Source organism: Spermophilus citellus (genome assembly GCF_964194105.1).
Source record: "Spermophilus citellus genome assembly, chromosome: 5".
In the NCBI taxonomy this organism is placed as follows: Eukaryota; Metazoa; Chordata; class Mammalia; order Rodentia; family Sciuridae; genus Spermophilus; species Spermophilus citellus.
Window position 1 is genome coordinate 165245442 of NC_138186.1, and position 16434 is coordinate 165261875.

The 16434-nt window shown below is 41.2% G+C and overlaps 1 protein-coding gene across 4 annotated transcripts in view; it reads left to right on the top strand.

Annotated features, from left to right (window-relative positions):
- The first annotated feature begins 10318 nt into the window (after positions 1-10318).
- Positions 10319-16434, top strand: part of TULP4 (TUB like protein 4) — a 215071-nt gene continuing 208955 nt past the window's right edge. For 2 of the 4 annotated variants that reach the window (XR_014022153.1, XM_081295458.1), the window contains exon 1: positions 10602-10741. The gene's annotated coding sequence lies outside the window, so the exon portion shown is untranslated. Of the gene's footprint in view, positions 10402-10601; positions 10742-16434 lie in introns of those variants that run through there. The other 2 variants (XM_081295460.1, XM_081295459.1) reach the window with 2 other exon arrangements.

Sequence of the window (16434 nt, forward strand, 5' to 3'; positions counted from 1 at the left end):
TACTTATTGATACTTATAATTGTTACTTTCTGTGTTCAGGGTTGCAAGGCCAGAGCTTCAAAAGCTGATTTCCCATGAGGAACTTTGCTTGTGATGACATATACTCAGTTTTTAGTAACTGCTTTGGTATGTCATCTGAAGACCATTTAAAGATAAGAATTTTTTCTTTTTTTGGTACCTGGGATTGAACCCAGAGGTGCTTTACCACTGAACCCCATTCCACAGCTTTTTAAATTTTTATTTTCTATTTTGAGATAGGGTCTTGCTAAGTTGCTTAGGGCCTCACTAAAATGCTGAGAGTGGTCTTGAACTTGCAATCCTCCTGCCTCAGCCTCCTGAGCTGCTGGGAATATAGGCATGTGCCACCAGCCCAGCTAAATAATGATTTTTGTTGCATATTTTTACTTTTTTTTTGTAGTGCTGAGGATAGAACTCAGGACCTAATACATGCTAAGCAAGTGCTCTACCACTGAGCTAAACCCCAGCCCTTTTTAGTTTTATTTTTGAGACAGCGTCTGGCTAAGTTGCACAGGCTGACCTCTAACTTGTGATTCTCCTGCCTCTGCCTCCAGAATAGTTATACAAGCATGTACCACTAAACCCAGTCTTTAATATATATATATATATATATATATATATATATATATATATATATATATATATTATAATATATATATTATATATAGGTTGTAGTTGGACACAATACCTTTATTTTAATTATTTTTATGTGGTGCTGAGGATCAAACCCAGAGCCTCGCACATGCTAGGCGAGCTCTCTATCGCTGAGCCCCAGCCCCAGCTCCTGAACCCAGTCTTTACTTTTAAAATGGCAGTTTAAAAAACTAAAAGTAGGCTAGGGTGTAGCTTACTGGTACACTGAGTAGCTAGCATATGAGGTCAGTGTTAGAATGAGTGCTTAGCATACAGGAGGCCTGGGTTTGATTCTTAGTGTCACAGAAAAATAAGTAAACAAGTAAATATCTAAAGATAGAGGCCATTATTTTAAATAGCTAAAGTGAGAACCCTTAATTAGTATGTATAATCAGTTTTTTAAAAGATCAAAAAATAGCAGGGCAAAATTAGTCTAAGTACTTCTCCAATCTTGAACTTTCTCCATGATATTTTATACCCCTGCCAAGTAGTTGCCAGGTGTGTTCTTTAATACCTCCAGAATTCTGGGAACAGTGGCCCACATATAATCCCAGGACTCAGGAGGCTGAGTCAGGAGGATCACAAGTTCAAGGTCAGCCTGGAAAACTTAGTGAGGCCCTGTCTTAAAATAAAAAATAAAAAGGCTGGGGATATAGCTCAGTGGTTCAGTGCCCTGGACTCAATACCTAGTGCCATCAAATAATAACAACAACCGTAATACTACCTCCAAAGAAACTCACTACCCATCAAAGCAGCTTTTCTAGTTCTTTCTTTACTTAAAATATACACAAATAAATATTGGTAAACAAATAGACCCTTTCCTGAAAATGTTTAGTATTTTATTCTAAACTACTACGGCTTTCTTCTGGATATCTATTTTATCCATTTACCCATTGATCTATTCAGCCATTTAATGATGTATGCATTGCATATCTAATCACTACCTGCCCTGTACTAGGCATGGGGATGTAGATACAACAGTGAATGTGTAAGACTTGCTTATCTTTTTCTTAAGCTTCAGTGTTTCAAAATAGGTTCGCATTTATGCTGATATTAGCTGCAGTTTTCAGAGGTTTAACAAAATAAAACGCGTTTCTTACTGACAGTCAGTTCTGAATCACAAGTGATTCAATAACCGAGGCCTTTTTCAGCGGGTAGCTTTATTCCCTGGGGCCTCCAGTTCTTTGCGTCCAGGTGCCTGATGGGAAGAGCATGCAGAAGCACATCAGTTTCCCCAGTGCCTGGGCCAGGAACCTGCCACATCACTTCTCTCATACTCCATTGGCAAGCATCCATCACCATTAGGTGGAGGGTCTGTCACATTGAAGGGCTTTTGTGGACAATTGGCCATCTCTGCTACAATATCCAAAGCTCTTTCATGATTTGATTTTGTGGTTGTAAGATTATTTCAGTGTAGTCAATGCTGGGATTGCTCACCTCTGGAGTCTTGAAACTTAAACAGTACTTAAATATTTAAGTCTTTCAGAGATTCTCTTCCACTATCTAGTTTTTTATATAACAAATTATTTATTGAGTGTTTAATAAGTGATTTCTCTTTGGAATAATACTTAAGATATAACTTGATATTTGTATTCATTGATCCTATTAGCAAACATTACTTTCAGAGCCTGAAATTTACAATTATAAAATCTAAGCTTTTTACTGAGTTTAAATGGAAATGGCTAGCATTTACATAAAAAACTAAGACTTTTACAAAGGAAAAATTATAATGGTTTAAGTACGTGGTTCATCAAAAGGCTTACTTTCTGAAATGTGTCTGGGTTCTGTTATACTCTCACTAGGTTTTGTCTGCTTTTTGACTTCTACTTTTTTTTTTTTCAGGACTTGGGATTGAACCCAGGAATGCTTTACCACTGAATTACATTCTGAGCCCTTTTTAAAATTTTATTTTGAGACAAAATCTCACAAACTTGCCCAGGCTGCTCTCAAACTTGTGATTCTCCTGCCTCTGATTCCTCTCCTGAGTAGCTGGGGTTACAGGTATGTGCTACTGATATCTGTTATGATATGTCATGTCTTGCTGATGTCTGTTAACTTCATGAATAACATATATCACATTTTATTCTCTCTTTTTCAAATTTTGACTTGGGGCTTCAGTGTCTTTATTTCATAAATAATGGCACTAATCCATACAGACCTGAAAACAAAATGAATGTAAAGGTCATTGAGGTCCTCAGAGCTAAATGTAAATTTAAACAGCTGAGAAGATTTTGCAAGTAAAAGGAAACCAAACCTACAATTGATTAAGGAATTTATCATCTCAGAGAATAAGACATTTCAATGAAGTGAAGGAGTGTATACACAGGTCTTCTATTTCAAAGGGTCAGTGTCCCAGGCCAGTCTTCTCTGTGTTCCCCTTCCTCACTGTGTTGGCTGTCTCCTCTTGTGGTCACAAGATGGCAGCAGTAGCCCCAGGCACTGTATATTCTCTCCCAGGATCAAGCTTTCAGGATTTCTTCCCTATACCCTCAAATTTAAAATTAAGGACCCCCAAAAGAGCATTTTTTAAAAAGTAGGCTATGTCTCTCCATACTTACTATTTCATAAATTAAAACCTGAGAAAAAATTTTTGGCAGTGCTGGAGATTGATCCCAGGGCTTCACACATACTAGGCAAGATTCTACTTCTGAATTATACCCCGGCCCCTAAACTTAAAATACTTATTCATTCATCTACAAATAATAGTAACAAACTTATTAAATGTTTTTTTTAAAGAGAGAGTGAGAGAGGAGAGAGAGAGAGAGAGAGAGAGAGAGAGAGAGAGAGAGAGAGAATTTTTAATATTTATTTTTTAGTTCTTGGCGGACACAACATTTTTGTTGGTATGTGGTGCTGAGGATTGAACCTGGGCCGCACGCATGCCAGGCGAGCGCGCTACCGCTTGAGCCAGATCCCCAGCCCCTAAATGTTAACATATATTATCCATTTTTATGAAAAAAAAATCTGTATTTTTCAAAACAAAATAATTTAGTGAGAAGAGTGGCATCTCCTCATGTGGCATAATAGAGGACCAATGATTTCTCCTATCTGTAGCTCATTCAGTCTGTTGTGTATCACATATGTAGCCTCTGGAATAGTCCACATGCATTCGTGAAAGAGTGAGAGTAAAAATTCAAATTAATCCTATCATTATCATGAAAACACTTTGAACCAAAGACTCCTTGAGAGGGGTGTCCTTATGCCTCTTTTAATTGCTGAGAGACTATTTCCCAAACAACAGACTACCCCTCCTGTTTAATTGACCAGAACTGGATAATTTGCCTATTTCTAAGGAATGAGAACAGAATTTTCAGGATTGACTTAAACCAATGACTCTCAAAATCTAGTATGCATTCGAATCATGTGTAGAGCCTGTCAAAACAGGCTTCCTAGTCCCCAACACTAGGGTTTCTAACTCAGTAAGTTTGGAGTGGAGCCTGAGAATTTGCATATTTAACAATTCTCAAGTGATTCCTGCTGGTCTGGGACCACAAGGTAAGAGCCACTGACTTAGACCAGTCAGAGAGTGGGGATGTGGCCAGGCTTCCGACAGTGCTGTTACATGGAAGAACATGGATATTTCAATAAATTTGGGCTCATTAGGAAGCAAAAGGGGAGAATGGCTGTTGGTATAACCAACAGTGTTTACTGTAACTATATTCTCAGAAGATTTATAGTGGACGTCTCCAAAATACAGAAATACTTAAACATTGGTCCTGCTTGTGACTTTTTAACTCATTGTCAAATGTATCTTGGATTCATGGACAAGGGAAGAAAAAGATGAGTTAGAGAGGAGAGACAGGAATGGAAAGGTTGGGGTAGAGGTAGAAATTTAATTTTAAAATGCTTTTTTTTTTGTTGTTGTTTTGTTTTCTCTTCAATACTGCCCTCCTAACTTAGGTAAACTTGATATGGAGAAACAAAATGTAATTGGGGGACTCCACCTCTTTGCAAACTTTTTTTGATACTTAAATGCATTTTAAGTCTACTCAGGTATAAAATCACATGCAGTCATGCCCCAAACCACCTAGCAATTAGCTTTGTTTTTCACTTTCATATGGCTTAGTAGCAACAACAATAAAACCAAAAAACTCCTAATGGGGAGAGGCCTCTATAGTTCTCTCTTAATGAACTTCAATGAAAGTGGTATAGAATTTTAGAATTGAAAAAAAATCAGGAAACACATCCCTACTCCCATAAAGACTACAAAATGATGCAGGCTGGAGAGAGGTAGGAATGTGCCCAAGCTCACTCAGTCACCATATGGTTGTAGGAATTATAACCAGGCCTTGTGATGATATCTCCACATCTATTTTTCAGAATTTTTTTTTTTTTTTTGGTGGCAGGGCAGGTTTAAGGATATTGAATCCAGGGTCTTCAGCATGCTGAGACCCTGTGCTCTGTCACTGAGCTATATCCTCACCCCTATTCTTCAGAAAGTTTTTTTGTTTGTTTGTTTGAGGTTTTTTTTTGGTTGTTGTTTAGTTTTGGTTTTGGTGCTGGCAATGGAACCCAGGGCCTCATGCATGCTGAGCAAGCACTCTTACCACTGTACTACATCCATAACCCTTTTAAAATTTTGAGACAGGGTCCCTAGGCTGCTGAGGCTAACCTTGAACTTGTGATGCTCCTGCCTTAGCCTCCCAAGTAGCTGCAATTAGAGGCTTGCACCACTGTGCTCAAGTCTTCATAAGTTCTGATTAGATCTTCTATGTAGTGATTAAAGCAAAACCAAGATGTAACAAACAGGTTATATAAAATGGATGAGACCAAAATGTTTAAGATGTTTGATATCTGAGACAGTTATTCCCATTGTATTCTGCCTCAGTTACTGGCCTTCCCTCTGCGTCTTCAGTCTCAACCTTTACAGCCTTCAGCTGCCAACTGCAAGGTACCTGTATCTTCTCAGAGGTAGCACCTCTTAAGGTTTGTGTCAAAACTGGGTCTAGCATTCACCACCTTATAGCCCCTGCCAGGCTCCTCTGACACAACTCCATAAAGTCTATCTCTTTCTGCTGTCTCAGGAACTTCTCCAAGCCCTTCTGCCACTTGACTTCACCAGGGCCCTTATGTCATGCCTTTGATGCTGAGCCTCATGGAGAAAGGTGTGGGGGTTATTGATCTGTTTCCTCCTCCCCAGAGACCATTCTGCATGTCAAGATGTGAGACAGCTTTTAGCACATTTTCAAAAAAAAAAAAAAAGCATTACTAAGCCAACAGTGCCTTTTAGACCATCAACTGCTCTGCTCAAAGAAAAATTTTTACCCAATCACACTTACCTATTCAGAGGTCTGGTAAGTGTTCAGGGCTCCTAAAGGACCAGCATTTGGAGGCAGGAGACTGTGGGCAAACTATGGCTATCTGCTTATCTCTTCTCTTCCCTTGGATAGGAGGAAAGAGACAATTATAAAAGTGCTTCTCTCTCTCTTTTAAAAAAATATTTTTCTCTTGTTTCCCAGTTTTTCCTGTTCAGAGTGAGCTGGGCTGTGCTTTTGGTCCTAGACCTTGGGTCCAAGTATGTTTTATCTCCAGATACTGAGGAGGGTGGCAAAGAGGAAGCTATTAGCTGAATGGATATTCAGACTTTAAGAGAGCATGATGAGCAGGACCTTGAAGTTGCTCTAAGTGTCTACTCCAGAGAATGATAGGCACATGGACCCAAAGCCAGCTACCAAGGCTACCTACCCTGTTGGCCCCCCCTTGTTAGGAGTTCTTCTTTATCTGAACCAAACCCTCTCCCCATAAATTCCCACACACTGCTTTTTATTCTGGACAGTGCCTGGCCTAATGTAGGAACTCAAAAAATAATGAAAAAAAAAAAAAAAAAAACAGCACTCCCACAATGACCACCGTCAAACAGCGGAGCAGTCTGTCTCTTTCCAGGTCAAACATTCTATTTTCAACAGCTATTTATAAAACTGCATAGGATGTGCTGTGACTTATAGCCCTCCACATTTGGCCATGGTGGCATCGGCAATGGGGGAAACCGTCTGGATGTGGCATGGCTCAGCACAGCTTAAAGGGCACAGGCATTTCCTCCTGGTGCTGAGTTTCCAGTACTGAAGCCTAAGCTGGCACTGGAATTTCTGGCTCTCAGGACACACTGAAAGCCAAGAGACTTGCATCTGATTCTCCAAAAGCTCTGGCTCCTCTGCCATCTCCTGATGTTCAGGATCTAGTTTCCCTACCTTTGTGCCCAGTGTCTTAGTGGCTAAAGGGCTTGAGTCAGCAGAACCTTTTGGCTTTGAATTGTCACACACAGGAAGTAGGGGAGATGCCTTCTCACAAGTTGGGTGATAAGGAGGTGGGGAAGAGGCTAGTGACAAGAGCTTCTGCATGTCCCAAAATAACATGATAGGGAGGGAGGGAGGGTGGAGACAAGGAGACAGCAGAAGGGAAGGAGATCAATTAGGCACCCTGTAACTGTACTGTAACAGGCCCAACTTTAGTATAGGACAGAGGTACTCGACCACATGATGTTCTCAGTTGCCTTCACAGGTTCTCAGCCATATTTTGTGGATGTCCAACATTTCCATCACAACCAGATTATCACCCTGTTATGTAGAATACCCATAAGATCCAGTCTGAACCATGAACTATGGTGTGACCCAAGGCAGGGATCAAGAAAAGTGTAACTTGATAAGAAAGTTACATATCTCTCAGAACTTTTGGTAGCTTGATTAGAGTAGGAAGAAGTTTTTTTTTTTTGTTGTTGTTGTACTGGGGATTTAACCAAGGGCACTTAACCACTGAGCCACATTTCCAGCCCGTTTTAAAATATTTTATTTAGAGACAGGGTCTTGCTAAAGTTGCTTAGAGCCTTGATAAGTTGCTGAGGCTGGCTTTGAACTCATAATTCTTCTGCTACAGCCTCCCAAGATACTAGGATTACAGGTGTGTGCCATGCCCAGCAAGGAAGAAATTTTTGCAAACTTGAATTTTGAACCCAAAGAAAGCTAGTGAATTGGGTTAGTAATACCAAACGATATTGTTTTTAGTAGTAATTATGATTCAGCAATTACTGTGGGTAGGTTTAATTTCTTCAAGGGTGTTGCCAAAATTTCTAATATTTAAAAGTATTTTAGACATAACAAAATGAGAATTATTGGGACTGGAGTCATTGCTAAGTGGTAGAGCGCTTTGCCTAGCATGCATGAGGCACTGGGTTTGATCTCCAACACCACATAAAAAAACTAAATGAACATGTGGCTGGGGTTGTGGCTTAGTGGTAGAGCACTAACCTAGCACATGTGAGGATCTGGGTTCGATCCTCAGCACCACATAAAAATAAATAAATAAAATAAAGGTATTGTGACCAACTATAACTAAAAAATAAATATTAAAAAAACTAAGTAAACAAAATAAAGGTATTTAAAAAATGAGGTCATTGGACCAGTGGGATTTTGAAGGCTGGTGGAATGGTCCCCTTTGCCAAGTCTCCCTCTTCCTAATGGCTCCCGGTTGCTTCAAATTTCTAAATAAGAGGCCACTCTTTTCATTTCCTGAGAAAGTTTTTTAAAGTGCAAAATGCTGGTTCACAACAGATTTAACAAATTATTATAAATGAATCTCTTATATATTTATTTTTTAGTTGTAGTTGGACACAATATCTTTATTTATTTATTTATTTTTATGTGGTGCTGAGGATTGAACCCAGGGCCTCGCACAAGCTAGGTGAGCACTCTACCACTGAGCCACAATCCCAGCCCCGAAGCTAAAGGTCTTTAAAAAAAATTTTTTTTTTTTTTAGTTGTAGATGAACACATAGTATCTTTGTTTATTTTCATGTAGTGCAGAGGATTGAACCCAGTGCAAGGCAAACACTTTACCACTGAGGCCCAGCCCCAGCCTCTAAATTAAAGGTCTTAAGCAAACCATTTTGCTTCTGAAAATGCAGAGGAAGGGAGTAGATCGCTAAGATGGTAGAAAGAAAGTAAGGGCTAGAAGGCAGCTACTGGGAGAAATGGAACAGAACAGTAAAAGGAAATATATGAAAAACTACGGTGCTAGCAAAAGAGTAGTTTCAAGGTGTTTTTATTTTGCAGAAGAAAAATGTCTTGATGGTATTAAATAATTTACTGTTATATATAGATGGTATTTGTTGGTTCAAGAAAGTTCTTCAACTGTGTTTTCATCTTTCATCCTCAGTTTCAGATTTTTCATAATTTGCTCCAGGTTTCTAATTGCTGATCACTGTGTGGGGGTGGGAAGGAGGGAAAGGGGAAGGGAGAGAGAGAGAAGTACTTTAAAAATGTTATATATGTATTTTTGGGCTGGGATTGTGGCTTAGTGATAGAGCACTTGCCTAATGTGTGAGGCACTCACTGGGTTTGATCCTCATCCCTATATACAAAAATAAATAAAATAAAGCTATAAAATGTTATATATGTATTTTTAAAGTAATTCTGCTTAGAAACTGTAAATTTTGTTTTCCCCACAGGATGTAGAATTTTATGGAGCATTAAACTGAAGCACTGTAGTAATGACACTCATTAAGAATTATCTTTTTATATTCAAGGTACTCTAAAATCTGAATGTAGTTTTGTTTCTTAAATATTTTAAAATTTAGTTTAGGGGTGCTTATATTGTTATGAAATAATGGTGAATTAGTACTTCTATCAAATATGTTGTTTATATGAACTCATATATGAGGTAATATTGTTTTAAAATTGCTGATTTTTTTTTTTTTATGGTACTGGATATTGAACCCAGAGGTGCTCTACCACGGAGCTACATCCTCAGTCCTTTTTATTGTTTTGAGACAGGGTTTCCCAAAGCCCTGGATGGACTGGTCTCCAAGTTACTATCCTCCTGCTTCAGGCTCTGAATAGCTGGGATTACATGTTTGTGCCACCACGTTGGCCTAAAATTGCCTTTTTAAAGATAAAGATAGCTAGGTAGCATCTGTCGACATTTTAAAAATTGAAGGTATGGAATTTTATAATTTGACAGATTGAGTCCAACTTCCTTCTTTCTGACCAAATTCACAGAAGCAGTAATTCTTAATCTGAAACTGATTTGAACTTTTGCAGATAGGCAAATAGAAAACTCTGCTGAGCACTTGCAGAGTGGCTACTATTCTTAACTGTGCCTCAATTCAAGGAAGAAAGGATGCTGGATCTTCTCTTTTAAACTACACATATGAGAACAGTCCCACAATCAGCAATGCCTTTTCTTTGTAAGGATGAAAAATGTAGGAAAAATGACTGAAGTTTTCATTCCTATCAAAATATCAATTTTAATGTGGGGAAAGGGTCTGAGTTCTTGGCTGTGTGAGTTAAAATGACACTATCAACTCCTTTCTCCGTAAGACCAACTGAAAAAGAGATCCTCGAAGTGAGATCATCATCATCATCATCGAAGGCATTTCAACGACTGTTTTCATGGGAAGCCACGCTGGCTCATAGTATGAGCAAACCCGTGCTCTCTAATGGCTCTCAATAGGAGGCACTACGTGATGTCCACTTCCGGCCCCACTGAAGTCAGGACAGCATACAGATCCTGACGTTGTGGTGTGTGAGGGTTTTTCACATTCGCAAGGCTCCGAAGACCACGCTAGGCACCGTCTGGCCGTCGTGCAGCCTGGGTACAGCTGTGGTCCAGGGGAGAGCGCTGTCGGGTGCGCGCGCGCGAGTGTGCGTGTGTGTGCGCGCGCGCGAGTGGCTGGCGGGAGGCTGCCGAGGCTGGGGGTCTCGCGGGTGGAGGCGGGTGGCCCGGCTGGCGGTGGCTCTGTTTTCAGCCACGCGCCAGGTGAGCGCGGTGGAGTTGGGGGACGGGGTGGTTGGGGGACGGGGGCCGAGACCACCGCGCGCGCGGCAGGGCAGCGCCAACCGCCCGGGCAGCGCCAACGGCCAGCAGCGCGGGTCCAGGCAGGCGGGCGGGCTGGCCCGGGAGGCGCCGCTCGCCGCGCCGGGTCACGTGGCGCGGTCACGTGGCGCGCAGCCGGGCCGGCGGCGGCGGCGGCGGCGGCCGAGGGAGGCGGAGACTTCGGCCGAGACGCGGGGGGAGGCGGCGGCGGCGGCGGCGGGGCTGCTGGAGGCGGAGGCGGAGAGGCGCGGAGAGGCGCGGGGCCGCCGCCACAGCGCGGGAGGTGAGGCGGCACGGGGGCTGCTGTCTCCGACCGCGGCGGACAGGGATGCCGCGCCGTCCCGCGGGAGGGGCGCCGGCCCGGAGCGCCCCGGGGCCCCGGCGAGTGTCCCCGCGGGCCCGGCGCCGGCGGGCGTGGTGGGCGCGGCGGGCGGGTGGGCCGTCTGCACTCGGGCCGAGGGCGCGGCGCCGAGGGCGTCTGGCCCGGCCCCGGGCGGCCGTGGCTGCGGCTTTGCTGGGTAGCCTTTTGTTCGAGCCCGTGAGAAAATGGTGCGAAAGCGGAGCTCGGGGTGTGCGTGCGTGCGTGTGTGTGTGTGTAAATCAGGAGGCGTTTGGCTTGGAGCCATTTTTTTCTTCTTAATTGTGGAGACAGAAAATCCCTTAAAACGATTTCCCCGGGGAGACGGGGCTGTGCTCCCCCTGGCCGCCGCACCGTCGGGATGGAGTGGCTTTCCCTCCCTGCTCTGCCCACCTCCCGTCCTCGGTCCAGTCTCCCTCCTTCCTTCCCCTTCCTGCCCGCCCCACCTTCGGTGAAGCCCGGGGAGCGAGCGGGGTGTCTGCAAAGCGGCCCGGTCACCTGTCGTGGCAGCTGCATGGAAATCCCGGCGCTTCTGCTGTCTGGAGCCTGCTGTTTCCTCTGGCAAATCGCGGAGATTCCGCTCCCAGTACCAACCCTTCCTCCTTCCCTGTGCCTCAAAACCCAGTGCATCATGCCGATGCAAAGTTTGACCCGCTTGGGGCAATTAGCAGGAAGTCGTCTCCTCCTCCTGTCACGACGGCACTTCATGGTTGAGAAGATGGGGGCCATCTGGCTTTGTGGAGAGAAATTAGGGTGATGCCCTCTCTCTGAGCTTGATGCCCCTTAGGGAGGGACCTGTTCATCCTGCCGGCTAATTCGCCCAGGTGATCCGAAAGTCTGGTAAGACTTCTTCCCCTGGGGGTAATCATTTTCCCTGGCCAGGGAACCGTTTCCCGGGTTTTTCTATACGGGGACTCCCCCCCCCCCCACCCTTAGTAGGCAGGTTTTAGCACAGAGGAAATTGTCTCTAAGGGTTTTGAAGAGTGTAAAGATCCGTCTAGAATTCCCTTTCTTTGTTTTTCTTCTCTTGTTTTTCTTATCTGGGGTCTCCATTCCTCAGCTATTTGGAATTTACTTCTTGCAGGCAAGACTACAAGAATGGTGCTGTGGTCCTGGAGAGTTCTCTCCAGGTCCAGCAGTGTTGGCTTGCTGCAGTTCCAGTTTGGGATGGGTGTGAAGTGACAGGGAACTTGCACTTAGCCATACTGCAGTCCAGAGTTTGGAGTTGATCTCAGCGTTGTGCAGTGACAGCCACATTCAGAATGGGAAATTCACACCCGTCCCCCTTTTTTGTAATAGTCTGCTGTGTGGAAATGATAGTATGTGTTATTGAATAGCCAAATCTGATGTTTAATCCCTCAATTTAAAAAAATGGTAATTTGTATGAAAGTTATTATACAAAGAATGAGAATTTCCATTAACAGTTTTCAAGAGGACTGTGGAAGTAGCAGTTTCTTTTTCACATTGGGGAGGTGTGTAGTATTGAGTTAGAAGGGAGTAATATAGGGAAAAATGTTTTTATCACATCAAAGTTTTTTAGGACATGGAAGAAGAGTAGAAAACCATGATTATGATTGCTCATGTGCCTGAGAAATAACATAATGTATTTACTATTGTATATTTTTAAATACAGTCCTCTTTATTTAGAAAGGATGCATCACTTTGAACTTTTTAGTTTTGATATGGAGGTATAAGAGTAGTGATTTGGCTATTCACCTTATTTTTCCTACTAAAATTGAATTGATTTTTTTTAACCCTTACAAGGATGGGTGGTACATGAAACCCGTTTTAAATTGAAACATCCATTGTGAATATTAAGATCTCAAGTAATAGAAGAATGGGGGAGACAGCAGCCTTCTTGCAGGCAAAAATTTCAGCCCTCTCTAGGTAGTTTATAGGACAGAATATGAAGACCACGTTTTCTTTTTGGGTTTGCTGCAGGTTACACTGAATGTCTGGATTTGGGAAGGTTTATTGAGTGGTTCCTGTGTGCATGGATAAGCTAGGTGGCAATCAGTGCCTTAGTGTTCCAAAGCATTTACAGCATTATTTGAAGTCTCTCTCTTGTTCTCTTCTATGGAGGAAGAAAGAGTGAGGACAGATTGAGTGGCCCAGCTGTGCATGTGCTCTGTAAAATGCAGTTAAAAATTGAGTGAAACCTCTGGTATGAAATGCTGTGATTTAGTTATTACATTGGTTCCTGCTGAGGATTCAGTATTACTAAAAGCCTTACAGGAATTGTATGTTTGCCTGTAATGAGACTGCAAGGAATATGTAATTAAGAAGTCAAATTTGTCTGGGACATTGTTAATCTAGTTAATAAATTTTAACATACTAGATTTTCTTTTTTTAAAAAAATATTTATTTTTCAGTTTTAGGTGGACACAATATTTTATTTTATATTTTTTAGGTGGTGCTGAGAATTGAAGCCAGTGCTTCATGCATGCTGGGCAAGTACACCACCACCGAGCCACAACTCAGCCTTAACATGCTAGATTTTGTACATGGTCAAATATACATGACATAAAACTTACCATTTTAACCATTTAAAATTTTTTTAAAAAAATATTTTATTTATTTTTTTAGTGGACACATCTTTATTTAATTATTTTTATTTGGTGTTGAGGATTGAACCCAGGGCCTTGCACATGCTTAGGCGAGTGCTCTACCTCTGAGCCACACCCCAGCCCTAAAAAATTTTTTTTTATAATTATAGATGGACAGGTATGCCTTTATATTTTTATTGTTTATTTATTTTTATTTTTTTAAAGGAAGGAATTTTTTAAATACATTTATTCTATTTATTCATTTGTATGTGGTGCTGAAGATCAAACCAGGGCCTCACATGTGCTAGGCAAGCACTCTTCTGCTGAGCTATCACCCCAGCCCCAGCATGCCTTTGTTTTAAAAAAATTTCTTTTAAATATTTATTTTTTTGTAGTTGTACACAATAACTTAATTTTATTTATTTATTATTTATATAAATAAATAATAAATAAAAATTTATATGGTGTTGAGGATTGAACCCAGGGCCTTCCATGTGTGAGGCAAGCGTTCTACCTCTGAGCCATAACCCTAGCCCCATGCCTTTATTTAATTAATTAATTAATTAATTTTTTTATAGAGAGAGTGAGAGAGGGAGAGAGAGAAAGAGAGAGGATTTTTTTTAATATTTATTTTTTAGTTATCGGCGGACACAACATCTTTGTTGGTATGTGGTGCTGAGAATCAACCCGGGCCGCACGCATGCCAGGCGAGCGCCGCTACCGCTTGAGCCACATCCCCAGCCCATAATTTATTTTTTTGATGTGGTGCTGAGGCTCTAACCCAGTGCCTCACACATGCCAGGCAAGCGCTCTGCCACTGAGCTACAGCCCCAGACCTGATTTTAATCACTTTTAATGGCATTAAATATGTTTTTTCTTATGCAAGCAAGCATTACCACCATGCATATCTAAAATTTTTCATTTTCTCAAACTGAAATCCTATACCATTAAATAATAACTTTCCATTCTCCCACATTCTCTGGCAAACACCCTTCTATTTTTTTACTTTATGAATCTGACAACTCTTGGTTCTCTGTATAATTGGAACCACAGTGTCTGTCCATTTGTGACTGGCTTGTTTCACTTAGCATGATGTCCTCAAGTTTTATCCATGTTGCTTTGTGGAAAGTATGTATATAGGGCTCCTTTAAAATAAAATAAATCTATGGAAATGTAGGTAAATGTTAATATAATTCTAATATGGGGAAAGTCCTCTAAGCTTTACACCAAACAAAAACTCATAAAGTAAAAGATTTGATAAGTTTTATTCCTTTTGGTGTGTGTGTGGGGGAGGTATTTGGGGGGTACTTGTAGCTCTGACTCTGAGCTACATCCCCAACCCTTTTCTTTAAATTTTTATTTTGAGGCAGGATCTCACTAAGTTGTCCAGGTTGGCCTCAAACTTTTGATCCTCTTGCCTCTGCCTCTTGAGAACCTGGAATTAATAGTATGTGTCATTGTAACTGGCTTGATAACAGATACAGATGACAGCCCGCAAAATTTTAAATGTCTATAGTAAAGAATAGCATGAACAAAAAGACAAATGACAAGCTGGAAAACTATGTGCAGTGTATACATTGAGCATCTTAATTTACAAAGAGCTGTAGAACTGTAAAAATCAATAAGAAAACTGAGCACCTCATTAGAAATATGGGCTAAGGAGCAGTATTTTGTTTCCTTTTTGTGGTGCTGGGGATTAAATTCATGGCTATGAGCATTCTATGCATAAATTTTACCTTCTTATGGAAATTTTAAACATTAAAAAAGTAGAGATTAGTATAATGAAGCATTGTGTCTGCTATCCAATTTTAGCAGTTCTAAACATCTCCAGTCTTTTTTTTTTTTTAATTTTTTTTAGTTGTAGATGTACACAGTACCTTTATTTTATTTATTTTTATGCGGTGCTGAGGATTGAACCCAGGGTCTCCTACGTGCTAGGCAAGTGCTCTACCTCTGAACCACAACCCCAGCCCCAACATCTCTAGTCTTATTTGAAGGATACTCCCTCTTCCCTATCCTGGGATTATTTTAAAACATACGAAATTGTTTTGTAATTTTGTCAGTAAATATTTAAGTGCTTGTCTTTAAAAGAAAAAGCCTCCTTAAAAAAACAACCTGAGGCTGGGGATGTGGCTCAAGCGATAGTGGGCTCTCCTGGAATGCATGGGGCACTAGGTTTGATCCTCAGCACCACATAAAAAAATAAAATAAAGATGTCATGTCCACCCAAAACTAAGAAATAAATATTAAAAAATTCTCTCTTTCTCTTAAAAAAACAACAACAACAACCTGGGCACTTTGCTTGTAATCCCAGCAAGCTGAGAAGGCCGAGGCAAGAGGATCACAAGTTCAAAGCCAGCCCCAGCAACTTTGCAAGGCTCTAAGTAACTTTAGCAAGACCCTGTCTCTAAATAAAATATTAAAAAAAAAAACAGGCTGGGGGATGTGACTTAGTGGTTAAGTGCCCCTGGGTTCAATCCCTGGTCCCCCCCCCCCAAAAAAAAAAAAGTCACAATACTATTATCTGACCTTAAAAGAATAATTCTGGGCTTTGGTTGTAGCTCAGTGGTAGAGTGTTTGCTTAAGTGGTAGAGTGTTTCTGTTTCAGCACTGAAACACAAATTAATATTGTTATTTTTTATTTTTTAGTTATAGGTAGACACAATATCTTCATTTATGTGGTGCTGAGGATTGAATCCAGTGCCTCACTCGTGCTAGGCGAGTGCTCTACCACTGAGCCACAATCCCAGCCTGAATTCCTTTTTTTTAAAACTTTATTTTATTTGTTTGTTTATTTTTATGTGGTGCTGAGGATCGAACCCAGGGCCTTGCATGTGTGAGGCGAGCACTCTATCACTGGCCATAACCCCAGCCCTGAATTAATATTTCTTAATGTCATCAAATATCTACTGCCATAGGCAGTCAAAGGAACTGAGTAGATATTTGATGACATTAATATGTCACATGACAGATTGCAAAGAAAAATATATTATATCTGTCATGGGACATATAAATGGGCTAAAGACATGAACAGATCTTTGATTTCTTTTTTTTGTGGTGCTGGGGATCAAA